Source organism: Aulonocara sp. 'chitande type north' Nkhata Bay, linkage group LG3 (assembly GCF_057382095.1).
Source record: "Aulonocara sp. 'chitande type north' Nkhata Bay isolate Kocher_YH1m ecotype deep benthic linkage group LG3, A_spYH_male_GT1.1, whole genome shotgun sequence".
Lineage (NCBI taxonomy): Eukaryota > Metazoa > Chordata > Actinopteri > Cichliformes > Cichlidae > Aulonocara > Aulonocara sp. 'chitande type north' Nkhata Bay.
The window spans coordinates 46,024,678-46,044,371 of NC_141346.1; the positions used below are offsets into that span (position 1 = coordinate 46,024,678).

General features: G+C 44.4%; 1 protein-coding gene across 22 annotated transcripts in view; it reads left to right on the forward strand.

The window, feature by feature from the left end:
- LOC147335864 (receptor-type tyrosine-protein phosphatase delta-like) overlaps positions 1-19,694 on the forward strand; it is a 418,922-nt gene that overhangs the window by 277,715 nt on the left and 121,513 nt on the right. The gene's annotated exons all lie outside the window — the stretch shown is intronic.

Sequence of the window (19,694 nt, forward strand, 5' to 3'; positions counted from 1 at the left end):
TAAAATGCACCTGCACGTGAGCAAATTTGTCTGTGCTATATTTTGGTCATGACGTGGGGTTTGCGTTGAGGTGTTCAGTAGATTATCCGCACGCACTTAATGTATTTATAATATTTACGTTTGCTTTTTACATTATTTTTTTATTTATTTTAAAATAAACTGGTAACTATTTTTTTCTGCGCTGTGTTATCCTAAAAAAACACGCTATTTTAAGCCCTCTTTATAAGCCGAGTGGCTGTCGTGAGTATACGGTTCGTATTAGTGCATCCTGCCTTTGTAGGCAGCGAGTGGAGTGCGAGGAATTTTCAAAGTGCATTCTAAAAACTCTCCAGAGGTCCCTCATCTTACCTGTCTTTTTTTAGAACATTTTTTTAGTGTTTATTGACGAGGAGGCGTTACAGTTAACTGCTTTTAAAAAATTAGAATAATAAAAGCAGCACTTGTCTGTCAGTCAGGTGAAAGCGAGCCTTTATTTCCAGGAGTACATGCCACCTGTGCTCAGTGTGCCAGTTGGGCCACTAGGGGACTCATTCTCTCCAGCCACTGAGGAGAATGCAGCAGAGAGGGGCTACAAGCCATGATTAGAGATCCCTCCTCTTTTGCTTGAAAAAAAAAAAAGAAAAACTTTATGCAAGGTATAGCAACCAGTGTTAGAAATGTAACAAATGTCCCCAAGGATGAAATGATAGTTTATCAGCTTGATGGAAATTAATATGTGTATAACTACATAATCAGCAATTCACGTTAGGTGGGATTACAGTGTAAAAAAAATGGATGAAAGAGTGACAAGATGTGTTGTGGTGTTGCTGTCTGGGTAAATGAAAAGGCAGGGATCGAAGGCAGAGTCGGCTAGTGAGGTGATTTGAAAGGCCAGTATGGTGTGTGTGTGTGTGTGTATTTAAACATTCAAATCAGAGTGAATGTGGGTGTTTGCTCAGGCGTTTTCATCGCACAGTGAGCACTCTGGGAAGAGCACGCCCAGCATCTCTGCACTGTACCTTCACGTTCGACTGTTCCAGGCTCAAACAATTAGCCCGATTTTGACACAGCACAATTAATGCTGTCACCACACATTCGAGTTCCACTTTCAGCAGCACTCGAAAGAGGGAGGCAAAATGGACACGCGCCGAGGCGGCGTTGCGTTTTAAGTGCTGCCTCCCAAAGTCGCTGAAGGGAGAAAAGAGTCTCAGTCATCGAAAAGTGGCACCGACGCGGCCATCTGCACTCCCACCCCTCATCCTTCACCTTCTGCTGTTCTAAAGCCTCCCAGACGATATGCAGCTGGTGAGCAAAGTCTGAACCTGTGAAAACACGAACGTGTTTGTGTGAACGTGCACGCGCAAAGGATGCAAAGAGTTTGTGGCATTCAAGCTGCTAAATTGAAAAATGATCAGGGGTTGGAAAGTGCCTACAAGGGGCTTGGGCCATCTTTAGCGTGCCTGCCGATCTGCTCCTTTTTTCTTCAGTTTCTGTGCCTGAAGCACACTCTGAAATCACATCCTACATTTTTGACAGTGGCTGGAGGGAAAAGCGGGTGTTTTGAAAACTTCATGTTTTAAGGGAACTCGAGATCTTTCAGACGCTTCTATTATTTCTGCTCTTTTTCCAGTGCGCATTCGCTTAGCTGTGCGATTTGATTGCCGCGCCACTGGTTGGTTAAATGTTAAGCTCGCCGATAAAAGCTAATTGACAGCAGAGCCTTCGGTGTAACAGAGATGTCTGGAAGGACTGCGGGAGCTTTAAATATCTCCTTATCCACCATCCGTAACTGGCACACAGCCGAGGCCGGTTAAAAACAAGTGTGCCTGCTCCGCACACTCCCATTGTCTCAGCACGGATAAGTAGCTCTGACTCACTGCTTTATTTTGTTTTTTCAAGACTTTAAAATAAGAAAAGAAAGAAATGTCAGGAAAAACTTTTTTTTGTACTACGTGTGTGCTTTTACATGCGCCTCTGTGTGTGAAAGAGAGAGAGCTCTACTTGAGGAATTCCAAGGCCAGGGCCCCTATTACAAGTGTGGAATGAGAAATCAACACTTACATTACAAAAATGGATACGTAAACACAGAGGCCGCAATTATCAGGCGCCATGGTGTTGGAACTGGGTGAGATGGAGTGCCAATATGTCTGTTAGCAATCACCCCCCCTCGCTGCCTGCCCCCTGTAATCCAGTGGGTGTATTCTAGCTTGTTTTGTGCCAACAATGGCCCTTAACAGCTACCCACTGACTGGCAGGCAGGCTAGCTGGCAGGGTGGGTGGCTGGTGGATGCGAGAGAGAAGTTTGATGGGCTCTGGAGGGAAAACGCTTCCACGAAGGTTCACGTCCACGAAGCTCACGCCGTACTTCGCACGTGCATTTTGTATATGGCACACTTAAAAGTTTCTTCCTGCTAATCTGGCGTGTGCGGCTGTGCTTCGGGGTCCTCTTTCGACTACAGAACCCCCACCTCACAGAGGCCAGCCTGATGCATTGTGACAAATGAGAAAGCAGTTTGATTTCGCACAACACTGAGCTGCACCGCGGCATAATGAAGTGATCATGACTTTACCCTTGGTTCACTTTGGCTGTGGTCCCGCGGTGTTTTTCCTCTCTATTCAATCGCTTCACTCACTTATTTACTTGGCAAGCATTTCCTCCCGTAACCTCTAGTACTGCATAACTAGCGTCAAGGGTGGGTTGCTTGATAAAAACCACCGCTACGGGGCATTGGTTTTACACATAGGGGAACGCTAGCAGTTTTTATTGATATTCAAGTTGCCATTGGGTTGGAATAATAAGAAGCCTATTTTCACGCCCAAGCAAAATCACCTCTACTGTCCATCACCCTGTCAGGGCAGAAAGCTGAGGCATAAATATTTTTGGCAGCGGAGGGGATGGAGGGAGAAGCTGAGCTTGTTCTTTCCCCGTTTGCGCCCATTCTCCAATTCTGCGACTGATTTAAATGCCTTGTCTTGTTTTGTTTCCGTGTTCTCCCTGCTTCAAATTAGCCTCATTGAAATGAGGTGTAATTTTAGAAAGAAAAGTTCTTCTGCCTTCCTTCCCCATTCTTTCATGGCGATTTCATCTCCCTTTGTAAAATGCACTTGTAAGCGTTAAAAGCGGAACGCTCAGTGTCATTTCTAACAGCTTGGAGTGCTTCGCCTTGAGGCTCTGCCTCCAGCCTTTACATACAGGGGAACTATCGAAGTGACAGAAACACGGAGGAGTGCTTTTCTGTTGCAGCTGTCCTTTGCTTGGAGATTGTGTTTCAGGAGATATGATGGATGCCAAACGCCTGTAGCCAGTTGTGAGGACGTACATGGGGTGGAAGTATGCGGGTATGGATTTGGATCGGGGTCAGCAGCACTGGCAGAGTATTATAATTTTGCCCTTGACCTCCATTTTGGATCAGCCCCCCCCCATCTAGCAACTAAGAGTCTGTCACTATCCACACTTTGGGAAAGCTGCGGCTACTTAGAAGAAAGCTGAAGAGTGCTAGTGAAACATGATAATTCTGGCTTCAAATGCTGCATGAAAGAAGGCGATGGAGTATGAAACGGTAGCCTGGTGCTATTTTTTTTAAGGGATTCATTTTGATTGTACTGCAACCCAAAACATCATTTCTTTTTATGCCCTTCCTATTGTCTCATTTCCTCTTATCTTAATTTTTGGGGAAGGCTGAGAGCAGAATCCAGCGAGGTTCATTTGAATAACCGGCAGAATGAGGAAATAAAAGCTGGAGGAAGAAATGGAAGTGGCGGGCGGCCTGTGTGCATTCATGTCACACAGCTTTATCAAATTATTCCACAATAGCAGCCACACAAGTGATGGAATTTCAATTAAAGTATGACAGTTTCAGAATTTGTTTCTGCTCGCGCGCGAGAGAGCCACGTTACGTTTGGTGGATTGGGGGGGGGGGGGGGCTGGGGTGGGGGTGGGCTGCTGGTCTTGTACAGAAGACATATTTCCCAGTCTGTATTCTCTGTCTACTCACCTCCCTGCTCGCTCACCCCGTCGTTCTCCATCAAAAGGGAACGACTTAGCGGAGACACTTTTGTTCAGAGGCACTCTGTGGTTAGAGCCAGCAGCCGGGCAAAAATGGGGTGTTGTGATAAAGGTCTTTGAGACGAAAAGTCAAAAATGGAAGGCTTTGGCTGATAGGCTCTTTCCAGGAACAATTACGCTACCTGCTGTGCCAAATATAAGGGTGCAAGAGATAAGTGCAAGGGAGGGGGTGCTCAGCTCAGACTGGTGGCTAGCTCGTAAACTGGTAAAGAGCTACGTATATATGACCCTCAGGGGCTGTAAACTGTTTCAGGCCTGAGATTGTAACACACACAAGCACTTCTGTGCTCACCCAGACGCCTAGTGTGTCTATATATGCACACACACACACACACACACACACACACACACACACACACACACACACACACACACACACACATGCGCGTATGAATGTAGATGGTAGAGCGAAACCTAAGAATAGACTCAACGTGCAGGATTTATTGCAACAGCAGTGCTACAGAAAAAATATTTGCATACATTAAACCACAAATAAAAATGTCTTTTATCTTAAATGAAGTTTCGGAACAAAGGGTGTAAAGATTTGAATTTGTCGCCCATTTGCATTTCCCGGACTCCGACCGGAATTGGCAAGGAGCAGAGGATTCCATTAAAAAATTCAGTGACATTGCCACATAGCAATTTCACGAATGAGGAATGCATTTAATAGGAGATGGATTTTTCATCATTTGGAAATGTTTCCCCGATTTGTGCCATAATTCTTGAAGTGACGCGTGTTTTAGTGGAATCCAGTGCACCCGCGGAGAGGTCTCGGAAGACGTATAGAAATCTCACGCGGAAGGTGGGAAATAGAGTAGAAAAAAAGTCCTGCACATGTGGACGTACTGGCGTCAACGCTGTGGGAATATGTCTCCTTTATTATTAATCATTTACGTCTCTCGTTTTAAATCGGAATTCAAATTCCTGCATCGCTGCAAGGTTACGAGCGAGCGTTTAAATTCTGTGGCATTCTCTCTCTCTACTCACTGTGCAATTATAGCTAGCTGCTTTGAAGAAGCCAGGCGGAACTAAAATGACTTTTCATGTCCGGTATAATGACTGCCATTTGGAAGCGGACATGGAGAGAGAGGGCGAGAGAGACAGAGCTACAGAGGAGAAAGAAGAGAGAGCAAAAAAGATGGAGGGAGGTGCAGAAGGAGGGAGAAAAAAGGGGGGGGGGGGCAATCAGTGGATGAAAATGGCTTAGGTCACCTCTGGTTCTGCCCAGACAGCCCAAACCAACCACCTTTGATTCCTCACAGTTGAATCGGACACATTTTCTCCTTCTTCTTCTTTTTTCCCTCCCTGACTGCGCTTCTCACTCAAACTTCCTCTCTCCTCTTTCTTCGTCTTCCTCTTTCTTGCCATTGGTCACCATTCATTTGCCTTCAGCGGAAGCTTAGCAGCTTTAAGGCGGATTACAAGATGAATTGCAAAGAGCGAGACGCCGTATATTCTCTTTAGGGTGGGCCGCTGCAGCCAAAGGCCAGAGCTGTGGGCCGTCACCTGGGCTAGCAGCTGGCTATCTTTTACACCCCCCTCACTAATGAGGCCAGACAGTTGGGGCTGAAGTTATAGCTCAGGCTGGATGCTGTGTTGGTAATCTATTATTTAGACTCTCACGGGGAGCCTGGTCTCAAGAATTTCATGCATGCATTTTGCAAAGCAAATGGTAGCCCAGGGGGAATACAGAGCTCTGTGTGGGAAAGAAACGAGTGCGTATTAGACATTAATGTGAGTGAGTATTAGGCATTAACGTGAGCTGCAGTGTTTCCTTGTCCTGCCTATTTCAAACCTGCCAAGACCCAAAGGAAATTTTGTTTTTTCTTCTTCTGATCCCCGCCATTATACTAGAATAACAATGTTGGTTAAACAGATGCGCTTCGACGGTGCTAGCAATGCTGACAACTTAATTCGGCGCATGAGTCTTTTTTGTCTTCCCCCCACCCTTCCATCCTTTATTTCGTACCTCATTGTGATATTTTAGGGATGACAGATCAAGGTTGTAGCTGGGTCTTCAAACAGCCGACACAAAAGAATGGGTATATCGTTCCCTTCCCTTTTCATGTATATTTTAGGAACTATTTCAGAGGGGTTTCGGAGAGTTGCATCACACTGTTATAGATAACACTGTGCAGACAGGCCTTGTTTATATTTAGTCAGGCTAGAAAACTATGCCACACATGACCCCGCCAATGTATTTATAGTGAAAATTCCCTTGGCTACCAGGGATGTATAAAGTAATACTTAAATTTGTTTATTCGTTTATTTCCATTTGCATGTTTCTCAAGTGTACCATTCATCTACACTGAGCATCTAAACATTAGGACCCGACATGGCGCTAGTATAAAAAACAGCGAACGAGGAGTCGGTATCTTCCAGGCTGCCACATTCGTGTGAACACTTTGGGCAATTAACTGTATTTGGTGTTGTACATATACAAATCTACTGGGAGATGAGATGGCAACAGTTAAACATAGAAAGACAGTTTTAGACAGAGCTGTTTAGCAGACTTAGGTTACTCTTAAATGGAGTTCATGTGGAATGGCTTAAGATGTTTGAAATGGTTTAAGAGTGCTAGATAGCATAAATAAGCTAGGCATACCGAGCCCGGTGAAGTCACCAAGATATCCATGTATCTTCATCTTGATGAGACATACTGTAGCTTTCTGTTCTAAGAAGCGAAGCTTATGTGGAAGTGCTTTAAAACTGCATTTGTACTTCAAGCCAGCAGGGGGTGACTGCTCTGGTTGCAACAAGGTTTCTGCTTCTATAGAAATCTGAGGGGAAAATGACCCTTTGCCCTGTGATCTCGACACGTTTCGACAAGTTCATGGTCTCAGTCGAGACAAAAAACATTAAACAGTGCTTTACAGTATATGTTGCGATTGATTGATGCACAGTGTGTCCTCAGTTTCTCGGGTGGAACCATCCCTCGTTTGTCACGTCCAGTTTCAAAACACCAAGATCAAGGCTTCAAGGACTTCACCAGCCAGTGGATGATATCATGCTAGTGCTGTGTGTCTTGTAAACGTTGTTTATTCATCAGATTCACCAGGGCCAAGCTGCCACACTTAAAGCTGCGATGTGCAACATCTCACCACTAGATGTCAGTAGATTGCAGATTGCATGCAGTTTTCTTACCACCAGATTCAAGTGCATCATTTGAGCTATGGTGGCTGCTGCAGGACAAACATGTTTAAAAAGTTTGAATTTTTTTTTTTTTTCAAACCCCACGTGTCCAGGTGTTAGGTTGAATTACCGTTCGATCGGAAAGCAGATAACTTCAGTGTCGCGTTTAAAATCCTTCGCCCTCTGCAGCTCCTTCCATCTGGAAAAGGGTACTGTACCTGTAATTATCCTTGTTTTATCCCAACGCCCGTCGTGTGTCTCTTTCCTTTGCATTTTCACTTCTGTGTGACCTATTCACAGATGAAATCGTACCTATGAAAACATTGGTTTGGTCCTTCATTTTTTAAATCTGAAGGTGCAGGCACGGATTAAAATTTGCCTCCGAGGCATGAGAACGCCTACGAGTTCTCTTCTCCTTCACCTTTAGCCTACTACGTGTGTGGGACATAAAACACGACTAGGCAGAACAGCGATGTCCCTCTCGGCGACTGCATTCAAGATGGCAGGGGAACATGGCGGCTTACACAAACCGGTGCCTGCTCCTATGTATGTTTAATGGATTCATTCTAAGTTCATGAGAATTCTTCAGTTTGTTCGAATATGTAATTACACACAAATATGTATGTAATGTATATTTATCATTTTTTCTGTTACATAACCTACAGTAGTTTTACATACTGTAGCTTTAAAGCGCCACATTATCCACATTTTTCAGTTTCATTCATTGCCTTAACGTTATATTTTCAGGGACACACCTCACACTGCGTACAAATCTCACAGGTGCAAACCTTTATACCATCATCAGTCCATTGAATTCACAGAAACTACATAGTACAGTCAGCTACAGATCCTGTGACCTCTAATATAACTTATTTTCCACTGAATTTCTCATGCTGTTCGGGGGAGTCTGTGTCAGGTGTCGGGCACTGTAACTGTAGCTGCCACGCTTAATCCTCTACCTACCGCTACCTTGTCCTTGCATGCGTTCTCCTGTCGGGCTACCCTAAAGAAACATTCCAAGAGAGGTTCAGCATCACTGTAACTGGACACCATCTATCGCCTTTCATTCTTCCTTAATGCTGAGAAAAGAAGAGTTAAAGAGCTGGCACGCTCTTTATCGAGTCAGATGGGTGCTGACCCACAAAATCACAAAATAAAACCGTCAGAACTCAGAATTAAGGGAACGTTGTTAAATAGGAGTTGGAATGCTCATGTATATATCTTTTTCCTCTTTTCTCTTAAAGTTTAAAATAACATGGCACTCATATATCACCCAAAGCACCAAATAAGCCTGAGATCAAGTTGCCCAGATTGCAGATGCTATAACAGCGTACTCTGGGATTTAAGCTGGCATTCATATAAACGTTGCTTTTACACGTACCACCCACCTAAATGTTGGTGCAGCCCAAACACCCCCATGACAAAGGCTCTGCGTGATGGCTGCCAGCTGCAGCCTCCCTCCGCAGGACAAGTGTCCCGCCACCGCAAAAACTGGCCAAGAATGCAAGTGTGCATTAGTGTGAAAGCTACTCCAGATAAAAGAATCTAAACCTTACCGCCATGATTGTCGCTGAAACCTAGATTCAGACTTACTAACTATAAGTATTACCCAGTTTAGATGCTCACCTCAGGTCTGCACAAAGGGAGAAAGGGTGTCAGTTAAATGTGCAGCCGGATGCCGATTTAGCTTTTGATGCTGGCCATCGCCTCCTTTTGTCACAGCTGATTGTCATTCCTGTGACAGCCCAATAAGTGTGTGTGTTTGTGTGCTCTTCAGTACTGGTTTGTTTGTGTCACAGTCTATAGAAGGGTTCATTTAGTAGCCATAAAGACACATATACAATGCAGCTGCTTCTTCCCGTCCCCTGCTGCTCTCTCTCCCCATCTTCCCACCCTCCGCCGCTATTTGGAAATCTATTGTGATAAGCTAAGCGCAAAGCTGCGAGGACGGTGTCCTGCGCTAGCTGCTGGCCATATTGTTGCCTCGTTCCTCTGTTTGGATCCCCAGCCTGCATAACACTGCATCGAGGAATTAACCTCCATTTCAGTTTCTTTCATATTCTATAACTTCTTCTTTTCTTTTTTTTGCGATGGCCACTCCGCCGCGAGGGGAGAAGTACTGTAAATGTTGCCAAATTACTGACAGCTCCTCTGGAGCCCCGGCTGCATAAATGCGCCGCGAATGTGATAAACAGCTCAGTCTCTCTTGCTTGTGGCTGCCTGTAAGCGCAACCTTTACAGAAATAAAAGGGCACGACTTTTTCTTTTTTTTAAAGGCAACTTCGCTGACATGAGAGCGAGAAGTTAAATAAAAGAGAGTGTAGCGCAGTGAATGAGACATTACTAAATTGTCACACTTTGTGACCTTTCCTATTTGTTCTGACAAGCCGGGGTTTCTCTCTGTCGAAATGGCCTGTGAGCGTTTGTAAGCGATTCTTCCCTTCCTGACCCCCCCAAACACACACACCCTATTTTTTCTTATCTGCCATCTGCAGTGACTGCGTGACGCCATAGCTTCTGTGTCATCAGTGACAATGCTCACACGCACACTGGGACTAAACAAGAGAGCAGGGAGGAATAAAGTGGGGAGACAGAATAGGCTGCGAAAAGAGAGCTCACTTCATCCTTTAATTGTATCTCCGAATATCCCGGTGGACTTCATTACCGAGGCATGCGAAGAAATCTCACTTGTTTGCTCTGGGAAACATGTAAAAAGTGTTTGTAGTTCTTTTTATGTCTCTGTAGCAGCGTGAAGTGTTTCAGTCAGGCGAGTCGAAATTTCTCTGCGGCCGATTTCAAGCAGTCAGTGAAACGACGGACTTACGTTTAAAGAAAAAAACATGTTGATGATTACGCGTTAACCTAATGGATGCCACGAATTAAAGCAGATTTTCACATAACATCAAATGATCATTTTACTTATTGGTACCTGTTATGCGGAGTTTCAGGTGTCTTCTACAGTTTCCTTTGCATAATTCATTATTATTGAGCCTTAGTGCAGTGCTTTAGTTTATCTACTGTTTAAAATGAGCTGTTTTAGCTCCCCTCCTGATTGGCTTCCCCTCGCAAACAGAAAATTTGGACAGGAGGTGGGTGGGGCTTCACATCAAGGATACCCTCCCTCTCTCTCTTACAAAAGAAGTTGTATTTTGCTCATAGAAATGTAATAACCTATTCTAGAGTTTACTTTTTTTTCCTGAATAGGGACCTTGAATAAACTGCCAGCTTTATGCGGAAAATCACATCTTTCTTTCGCGATTTTAAAGAGAAATTTCAGTGACACATTCAGCGTCTGTAGACGTTTACCAGAGGACTGGAGGTAATTTTTGACTTCATTAAATCCAGGGCTAAAAATCTACAGCATCACTGCATAAAAACACAGCAGGAGAGGTGATTATCTTTGGAAATTAGCTCACTCATTTAGAGCTGTGTGGATGCAGATGCCTCTGTTCAATGGAAGCCTATTATTCCAAACGACTCTCATTAAGCCGTAGTGAAATAAGGCAAGCTGTGGAAGCAGTGAAATAAAATCTTTAGACTGGCTGTGTAGAACTCGGCGGCGGCGAGCTACGCTGTCTTCATTAAGGGCTCTGACGTCAGGAGTGAAATGCTGAAAACGATCAGTGTAAAAGGAAAAATTGTATGCAGCTGATTTCTGCCTCTTGTGCTCTATAGGTGGGTTATTTGGCGTTTGTGCTGTAAGCCGAGGGAACCGACAATACAGTCTGAGCTTATTGAGTGACTTTAATAAAAAATTTTAAAAAACTAACACCGAGGAGCATGAGTCATAGCTGATCTGTAATTTCTGTATCTGAATGGAGTGCTTAGAAGCCCTTTTAAATACCAGTCTGAGCGAGCCCCTTTCCTGGTTAGTCAAGATGTGCTGTGCTTTCTTTTACATGATACAAAACAAAGCAGATCACATGCTGTTGAATGGTATGGAAATCACCTATTGCCACTCGTGGTCTCTCTTCAGCAAACACAACAGAACCTGTTTAAGGCCTTTCCCGGTGCCTCTGTAACGCCTTGGTTAGGTGCTGATTGTGCCGAGCTAACATAGACTGAAGAAATGGAGACCACTCCCCACCCCCTTTCTTCTTCACGGCACAATTTATGTGCATTAAGAGCCAACTGAGGTCAGCTTATCAATAAGTTAGTCATGACTCAATCCATCACTACATGTGACTGCACAGATTGATTAATGGCGCTTTGTTTGGGATGCAATTAACATAAAAAACACATAAATTTCACAAATGTTGCAGATTGCAAGCGATGGCTCATTTAGCTAAAAAAAAAAAAGGGGGGGGGGGGGATTTAAATGAAGCCCCACTTTAGGGGAATGAGTGATGTCAGTTTCCAAACATTTGCATGAGCTTTGCATGTGCACTGAATGCAGTATTTGCATGAACTAAATCAAAAGCAAACTTTTCTTTAGTCCTGAAACCGACAAAAAGTGTATCTGTTGAAAGGCGATCAAGCTGGTTTGATCTGCTGATAAAACACCAACAAATTCTGTGGTTAACCTGTTTATTGTGGGGCACAAAGACCAGCAGCTATAAAGCAAATTATTATAGGATTATCGAGCATCTGGAATTATTTATTTTTCTCCCCTGGATCTATGTAAGTTAGAGGACCTAGCGAAGAGAGGGCGATTCGATTGACTTGTTTCAAATAAAGAAAAATACAGGCGGGTCTCAGAATTCCCCTGGCCTCAACAACAACAACGCAGGTGGATGTCATTTGCATGTCCCACGAGCTTACCTCCTCCTCCTCCTCGTGTATATTTATTAAAATAGCCGCCGGTGGAAATCAGATGACTGTCAAATCATCCTGATGTTTACCAGCGTTCTGTAACATGTGCCCTCATACACACGTACACACTACAGGTTGAACACACAGTGCTGTTTATAACCGCTTCTATGATAACCTCCGTCAAAACATTCATGTACTGTTTGGCCCTGAACATCAGTAGCCTGTATAAAGTGATGGAACGCAGACATTAAAATTCGATCTCCTGCATCAGTACATCCAGCGCTGCTCGGAATGGCAACTATAAATTGCCGGCCATTATTTTCGATTAACCACGCTGACACTATGGCCCATCACATTTCTTCCTATTTTTGCACCCCCCACCCCCCCAATCACAGCTGCACCATATTTCCAGCACTGTTTCATTTTAGATTGTCCCGGAGCACGATAACGCCGAGCGGCAAACCTCGGGACGCGAGCTAGCAGACGATCTTATTAATAGCGGAGCTGCGATAACGGCAGTTGTCAACATCCTCAGTCGGTATCTCGATCTTCAGGCGCATCCTTTCCGAAGGCCTGAAGAGCAGAGGCGTCACAGTGGGTGCAAAAGGGGGCAACAAACTTGGCAGTTTTATCATTGATGTTCTGGGAAAGTTTAATTCCCTGCATCTCAAATACAGCAAACAGGATTTCCCGAGTGGGGTGGGGGATTAGGAGGCAGGTAAAAAAGAAAAAAAAAAGGGGTGGGTAGCGAATACAGTTTGAGCTTTCATGTAAAAAAGATGTCCCTAAACGGACACCGGTGCAGGCGTGAATTAAGAAAATGAATAAAATAAGTACAGTTAACCGCCGTGTGCCAGATTTCACAACCTTGAAAGCTTCATTTCATATTAAACATTAAATGCAGACAGAATGGAAACAGCCCTGCTGGTCGGCTGCCAGCTAACATCAGGCGTGACAGATGCACGACGCAAGAGGAGCAGATATATGACGCCGTTACCAAGTGCTCGTTTTGGGAAATAATGGCCACTGTCTCAAAGAAGTCACTGTGGTGTCCGCGTGTTAGAACGTTTTACGTCTGTTCGCCTAATTGTCTGGCAGGTTTGGGGGTTAGTCAAGGGGCAGCTGATTTTAAAACATTATCAATGCCTTATTTACAAAACAGTAAACTGACCTGGTGAAGACGGCCTCACCGCTCAACTCTTGTTTTGACAGAAACAAATTGTTGCGTCTCACAGAAAGTCCTCCCGTTAGTTCTTAATGAATTTATTGGTAATCGATATCCTTTACTCGTTCACTCACTGAGGCCGTGACACCCCCCCCCCCCCCCAGACGGGGGTTTTTTCAGCTGTTTTTTCATACTTAGGCAGACGGGGATTGCCCCTAGGTGAGATGAAGGCAAAAAAATGTAGCTTTTTTCCTCTTTTTTTTGCTTTAATAGCCAGGAGGTTCAAAGTCTCACTCCAATAAAATAAGACTGCTGCCTTTCTTATTCGCTTCTCTCACAACTTTCATTTCCTTCACGACGTTCCACATGCTAACTGATTTGGCTTGGGACCGCGTCTCTGAAAGAAAACCTCCTCAAAGAGCTGGTTATGCATCCCTGTCAAATACTGCACAAAATGCGAGCTTGCCTGTCAGTCAAAGCTTCTTAGCGGAACCTCTCTTGCAGCGATTTCTGTGAGCGTCCTGCTGATGCAGGCAGTTTTTTTTCTTCTGTTTTTTGTTTTTTTGCAGGAAGACGGGGCCTGGCCTCCCAGTGGGGGTCAAAGCGGTTGACCCTGCCCTGGCGAGCTCCGAGTCTGTCTGCAATGATTTTATTCAGCCCCATTCAGTATAACAGCGGGGTGCGACCCGGATCGATGTGGCACTGCCAACGCTGATTCCATTGAGAAACCCGAGGCCTATTGAGAGGCACTGATCAAGGGTGGCGGATGTTTTTGCTTCGCGCTGTTGAGCCTCTGTGAATTCAACAGTCAAATCAGTCTGCTAAAATTGTGTCTCTTAAAACATATGACTCAGAGGAGCTGGCGGAACGCAAGGGAGCTTTGCTATCCTCAAAAAATATATAGTCCTCCTACTATGGCTGCGTGCACGCATCATTCAAGGGCTTTTTGCTATTATTTAGCGCCGCACAAAGCCGAATAAAGGCGGGAGAGAGGAGGATGTCTGGCAAATGAAAAACAATTGGGCCAGATGCCAGACTCAAATCAAGCATGTGAGCTCAATAAAGCACACGGTATCGATTTGCGAGTTATTCATTATTTGTTTTGGATGTAGAGAAAGTTCTTTGGAAAATGATTTTGGTTTGCAGTCCAGACTCTGAAATAAATGGTTTGACAGGTCATCGATGACCATAGAATATGATAGTAAATGGTCTGATATTGATTTATTTCCCAATGCCCCGCTTCTTTTTTCTCGGGAGTTGTTGTGCTTAAAGCAAGACCAAGCACTCTCCTGTGTATTGGATTTTTGTCCGGCCTGCTTTCAGATGCGAAAATGAGGATTTATTTTGTCCTGCCGCTTGACTGATGCTCGTGAGGGAGCACGGATTTGACTAGATAAATTGAGACAGAGGAAGGGTATACATCACACTGCGTTTAATATCTCTCATGACAGCGAACAGTTTCGCCCGCGGTGATATCCAAGCATATAGACCCCCAAAATGCAAAAATGGCAGCTTTGTTTACTGCATTCAAAATAAATGGCTTAGACCCCGCTGTCACTCACAGATGGCACTTCCTTTGAAGAGAAAAAAAAAACTGCAGAGCCAGTGACTCGTAGTAATGCACTGGCACGGCGGCAGCCATTTTGCACAACCTCCGGAGGCACCGATCATCACAGAGAGGCGTTGGCATCATCTTGGCATCGGCCCGACCTCAAGCCCAGAGTAGTAACTGATAGCTGAGCTGTAGCCCGTCAGGCCTGACGCTTATCACTGCTGACATCTGTCCACGCCATCTCTCCTCCCTCATCTGTAGCCGGCCACTAGAACACCGACCTTGGGATCTCTTTCTCTGTTGCTCCAGTGCCCCAAACCGATCTCCCCCTCCTTCAGTTGTTCCCATTTGGCGCTGCTTCAGTGTGTGTTGCTTTGAGGCTTTTGTTTACCCTTTTAGACCTTGGTTGGTGGGCTGACATGACTTGCAAATTCATACACAAACTCTTCCTGTTTGATTTCGGCGTTTATGTAATGAGTTTAAGGAGCCAAATTTGACATTTTCTAGTACGTCGGGACAGCTTGATTATTAAGGAGGGTTCTTTATTTTGCAAATAAAATCTTAGAAACACAAAAAAAGAGATGCGGTTACAACAATGAAGAGAAGCATACACACCAAACCTAGTTTTTCCTGATGATTGCAGTCTTTATTGCCGCTTTTTGTCTGCATAAAAGAAAGAAGAAGAAGTCAGACTGCCAACCACATTCCAGTTTTGACAGGCTGGTAGGAGACGTCTGACACCCTGTGTTGTGACAGCGCGGTGACAAGGTAGTTTGTGAAACAGTCGCAAAGTTTCTTCTATTCATTGTTCTTCACAGACACAAATTGTATGGCTTCCCCCTCAGAGCGTGAGTGACGGTGGCGGTGACATCAGTCACAGGCTCGTCACCTAAGGCACTAAAGTTCGAGCCCACCAAGGGTCTGAGAAAAATGTGATTCCTTGGCCGTCCGCAAGACCAGATAGATCATGTTTTGTAATTTCTAAAGAGCAGAGCTGTTTGCAAGGCTGTTGTTTGGTTGCCTAAAGAAAGGATCAACAAGGTAAACACATTTAGACACGTGTTGAGTGCACGTCCTGAATAAACACGTTACACTTGACAGGACACATGGAGTGGCGGCCGGTTCAGAAGCCAGAGCTGCACCCCCACGTTACAACGAGTCAAATGGAGTCCTGTTAGTTTGTGTTTGCACAAAGCAGCTGAGGTACTGAACGAGCTGGTTAGACTCCCACACTGCTTGCCATCACATATATGTATATTTTGCTAAATATTTTCCCACCGCTTTTATCAAGATCCACACACCAGTTACATTTACAGCATAGCTTTACATTTTCCCATGTTACACTGCACAGCCTTTATGCCACTGTGACTCAACAGCAGCCCTCACCCCTGGCCTCACTTATGAGGTAATTAAGCCCCTGGTTGTTTGTTTAGCTGTCTGCATTTGTGTCCTGTATAAAACAGTGGGGGGGCATATGTTCTTCCTACCATAAACCCATTGAAACAGCGGGACATGAGTGGTGAGGAGGGGTCGACTGTGCATGCCTGTGTGAGTGTGTGCTCTAATTAGGCAGGCAGAAGTGTATTAGCCTCACTGGGCAACAGCCAGCTGGGAGCATCTGGAATCGTCTTTCATACTCACCAACTTCCCTGCTGCACAGATACTCATATGCACACACACACACACACACACACACACACACACACACACACACACACACACACACACACACACACACACACACACACACACACACACACACACGCAGAGGCATGTGAAATTAGAAAAGATATCTATGGAACAGCAGTGCGATAAGAGTACGTAGGTCAGGCATGATGGGTCATATGAGCAGCTATTTAAGTCTGCCAACATTTAAAGCCTCCCTCACATCACAGCCCCCGACTGAACACACCGACTGGAGTCCTTGTTTTAGAGGTGCCACTCTCACGTCTCTCTCGAGATTGGAATGCCAACAGCCAAGAGGGGAGGACCGCATCCATTCCCAGCAGCTTCTGCACCCGAGCTGCATCAAAGCGCTACCTAACAATAAAAAGAGTGTCTAAAATAATCCAGCGCCTCTTGAATTCACTGTGCACTTTTATTAAGAGTTAAGAGTCAAAAGAAGATTATTTTTATCAGCCAGTCATTTATGTTCGGCGGCAGGACTCTGTTCTGGGACCTCCCCGACCTTTTGCACGCATACAAGGGAAACTTTCAATGTATGCAGAGGGAGTAGCAGCAGGGCGCTGTCAGATATGTCACTGTTAGATCAGATGGAGGATGAAGGGGGCAGCTGGGGAAAAGGTGGGTTGCAAAGCAGTATGCATATGCAGAGTGACTGGGTAAAGTAGCTTAAATAGCATAACCTATATGATTGCCAATTAGATGTGTAGAAGGGTGCAAGCGTGCCGTAGGCTGATCTAGCTATGCTTGATTTAACAGAGACAGTTATTTGAGTTTGAGTCTTTATATATATTTGCCTTTTATGATCTAATTCTTTTGAAATAGCTGTTCTGTTTGTGCCAAATCTTTGGATAAGCTGCAGTCCATCCTATATGAACAATAGAGCTTTCTCTTGTTAATATCAATGACATACTTCAGCTGCTCCCACCCACTCCCTTCTCTCTAAAGTCCAATTCAGGTTATGCGTAGGTGCACACTCCCCACTTCACAAGATACATCACTTCCTGAGTATAAGCTAAATATATTTAACGAAATACTGCTGTCACATGCTGTGGAGAACAAAAAGGAAACTCCACAAAAGGAGACTGAGTTGGCACTTGCGGTATTTCTCCTGTGCAGAGAGCTCAGCGAGCCAGCTGAAATAGTGTTTCTCTGTGCTATTGATTAGCTGGTTAGGCAATGAAAAGCTGGGGACAAGACAGCCACTGAGCTCTCTTCCTACCAGTGGATGCTTGTATGTCTGTTTTTCCACTTTACTCTCGTTTTTTTAAGCTCCCTTTCTTTTTTTTTTTCCATTTATCGAATCCCTCTCCATGTCCTAAATTCATCGCCCTCGTCCTCGCGCTGTTCTTATGTATTTACTATTCCACTCACAGAGAAAAAAACCCGGCACGCCGCTTGTCGAGTTAGATCACAGGATCCCAGCTGTTCACAGTCAAGGGCCGCTTCTTTTATTAGCCGTCAGCAAGCCAACCTGGTAGGGCGGTGAGAGGGAGAAAGAGTGGGAGGCAGGAGTGCAAGGGCAGTAGGGGGCACAGATTTCCCAGCTGTTAGTCCGCAAGCTCTGCTTCCCTGTCAGAGATTAAGTAGATCAGCGGGAATGCAATAGGTGAGACAAGACAGCTCAGAGAAAATGGATTGAGATGGCTCTCCTTCAAGGGCGATAGTAGCTGTCGATGGAACACCCAACTCTTGAAGTTGCTTTTAGGATGAGCCCTGTAAAGTTTTGCCCACTGCGCCACTGGAATGTGCTGTGGGATAAGGCACAAGCCAGCAGGCGTGCAGTGCCTTAATACCCCTACAAATCCCTTTCTCCTGCCCTGCGTTCCTTTTATTTTTCCCCACCATCTCACAAACCCATGCTTGCCTTTTGGTCTGTAGAGGACTGTTTTACTGGTGAGCGACTGGCCTACAGGGATACAAAGAACCTGAGTGTAAAACTATATTTCAAGCTGCTGTATATAACCAGACCTCCATTGTACCAGTTTTTTTTTTATAATATTTTCATTGAAATTGCAGGAAAAGTCTCCTGTCTTTGTTATTGCGCCCCCCCTTACCAACATATCTGCTTCAGTTCTAACCACATTGGAAACACAACCACTCAAAAGAAGTGGCAGTGATGAGAGCAGCACAGAGTGCTCCCATTTTGTATGATTAAATTTACTCTGACAAGCAAGCATGCTTTGTTTTGGCACAACATGTTGCTCTGGGAACCTCGAAACTTCGCAGTTTTTGAAGAACAGCGCCGCACGTGAGGCGATTAGAGGACTCGTGATTTGAGGAGGGGTCTTCAGCAAGTCTTCGCCTGAAGTCACTTTTTTTTCTCCTCTCCGAAGTGCTCAACACGTCTGAATTGTATTTGCATATTTATGAGAAATGGGTGTCACAGTGATTAAGTTAACTGGGAGCCAGTTCTGCGGAGTGTGGATAATGAAATCATATAAAATTTGAAAGTCAAAGGACGTTTTCTTAAAAATATCTCTTAACTTTATTCAGACTTGGTCGAGTTTGATGAACTATTGGTCCCTTGTGTAGTGGATTTGTAAGCTGGGATAAGTTCAAATGGGTCAGTAAATGGTTGTAAAATGGCAACAAAAAAACAATATCCACTTGATTATATGCTCTTGTGCTAGGGCTGTGCGATATGACCAAAATCTCATATCCCGACATAAGAATTCTATTGTCCCGATAACGATATAAATCACAAAAATCTAACATTTTCTGTAAATTCTGTGAATCTCGGGCAGCTCGACTCCAATATATATCGTTATATCGAACAGCCCTATCTTGTGCTTTTTTTTTTAACTTGAAGAGGATCTATTGTGTTCATTTCCAGTTCTGTACTTTAAAAAAAGTGTTTTTTTAGAGCTGCTTTGCATCATTCATAATAAGTATCCCTTATTATCTAATATTTGTCAGTGGTGCTGCCACTCAATGCGTTCAATGTCTAGAGAGCAAGCCAGTATAGTTCCCTATAGTTCCCTCATCGATTTAAGCTAGTTTCTCTGATACGCCGCCCCTCGAAAAAGGAGGGTGTAAACAGCAGGGTCCTGCTTCAGGCTGTGCCTGATATCCCCATGTTGGTGTTGTTCCTGCATCATCAAAATAATTTTGGTCCAGGATCAACACTGAACTTGGTAGAAAAAGAAAACAAACTTTGTTTAAAACTCTCTTTTGGAACAATTGGTCAGCATTTTAAGTGGTTTCTTTATTAATTTATAATTTATAAGTTAGGTTTGCTGTTAAACACATTTAGGTTACCTATGTTGGTTGGTTAGTAATAGTTGTTAATACCATTAGCTAACCTCTCAGCTAATGTTAACTAAATGTTCAGACAATGCAATTGGTCAGTTTCACTGATGACC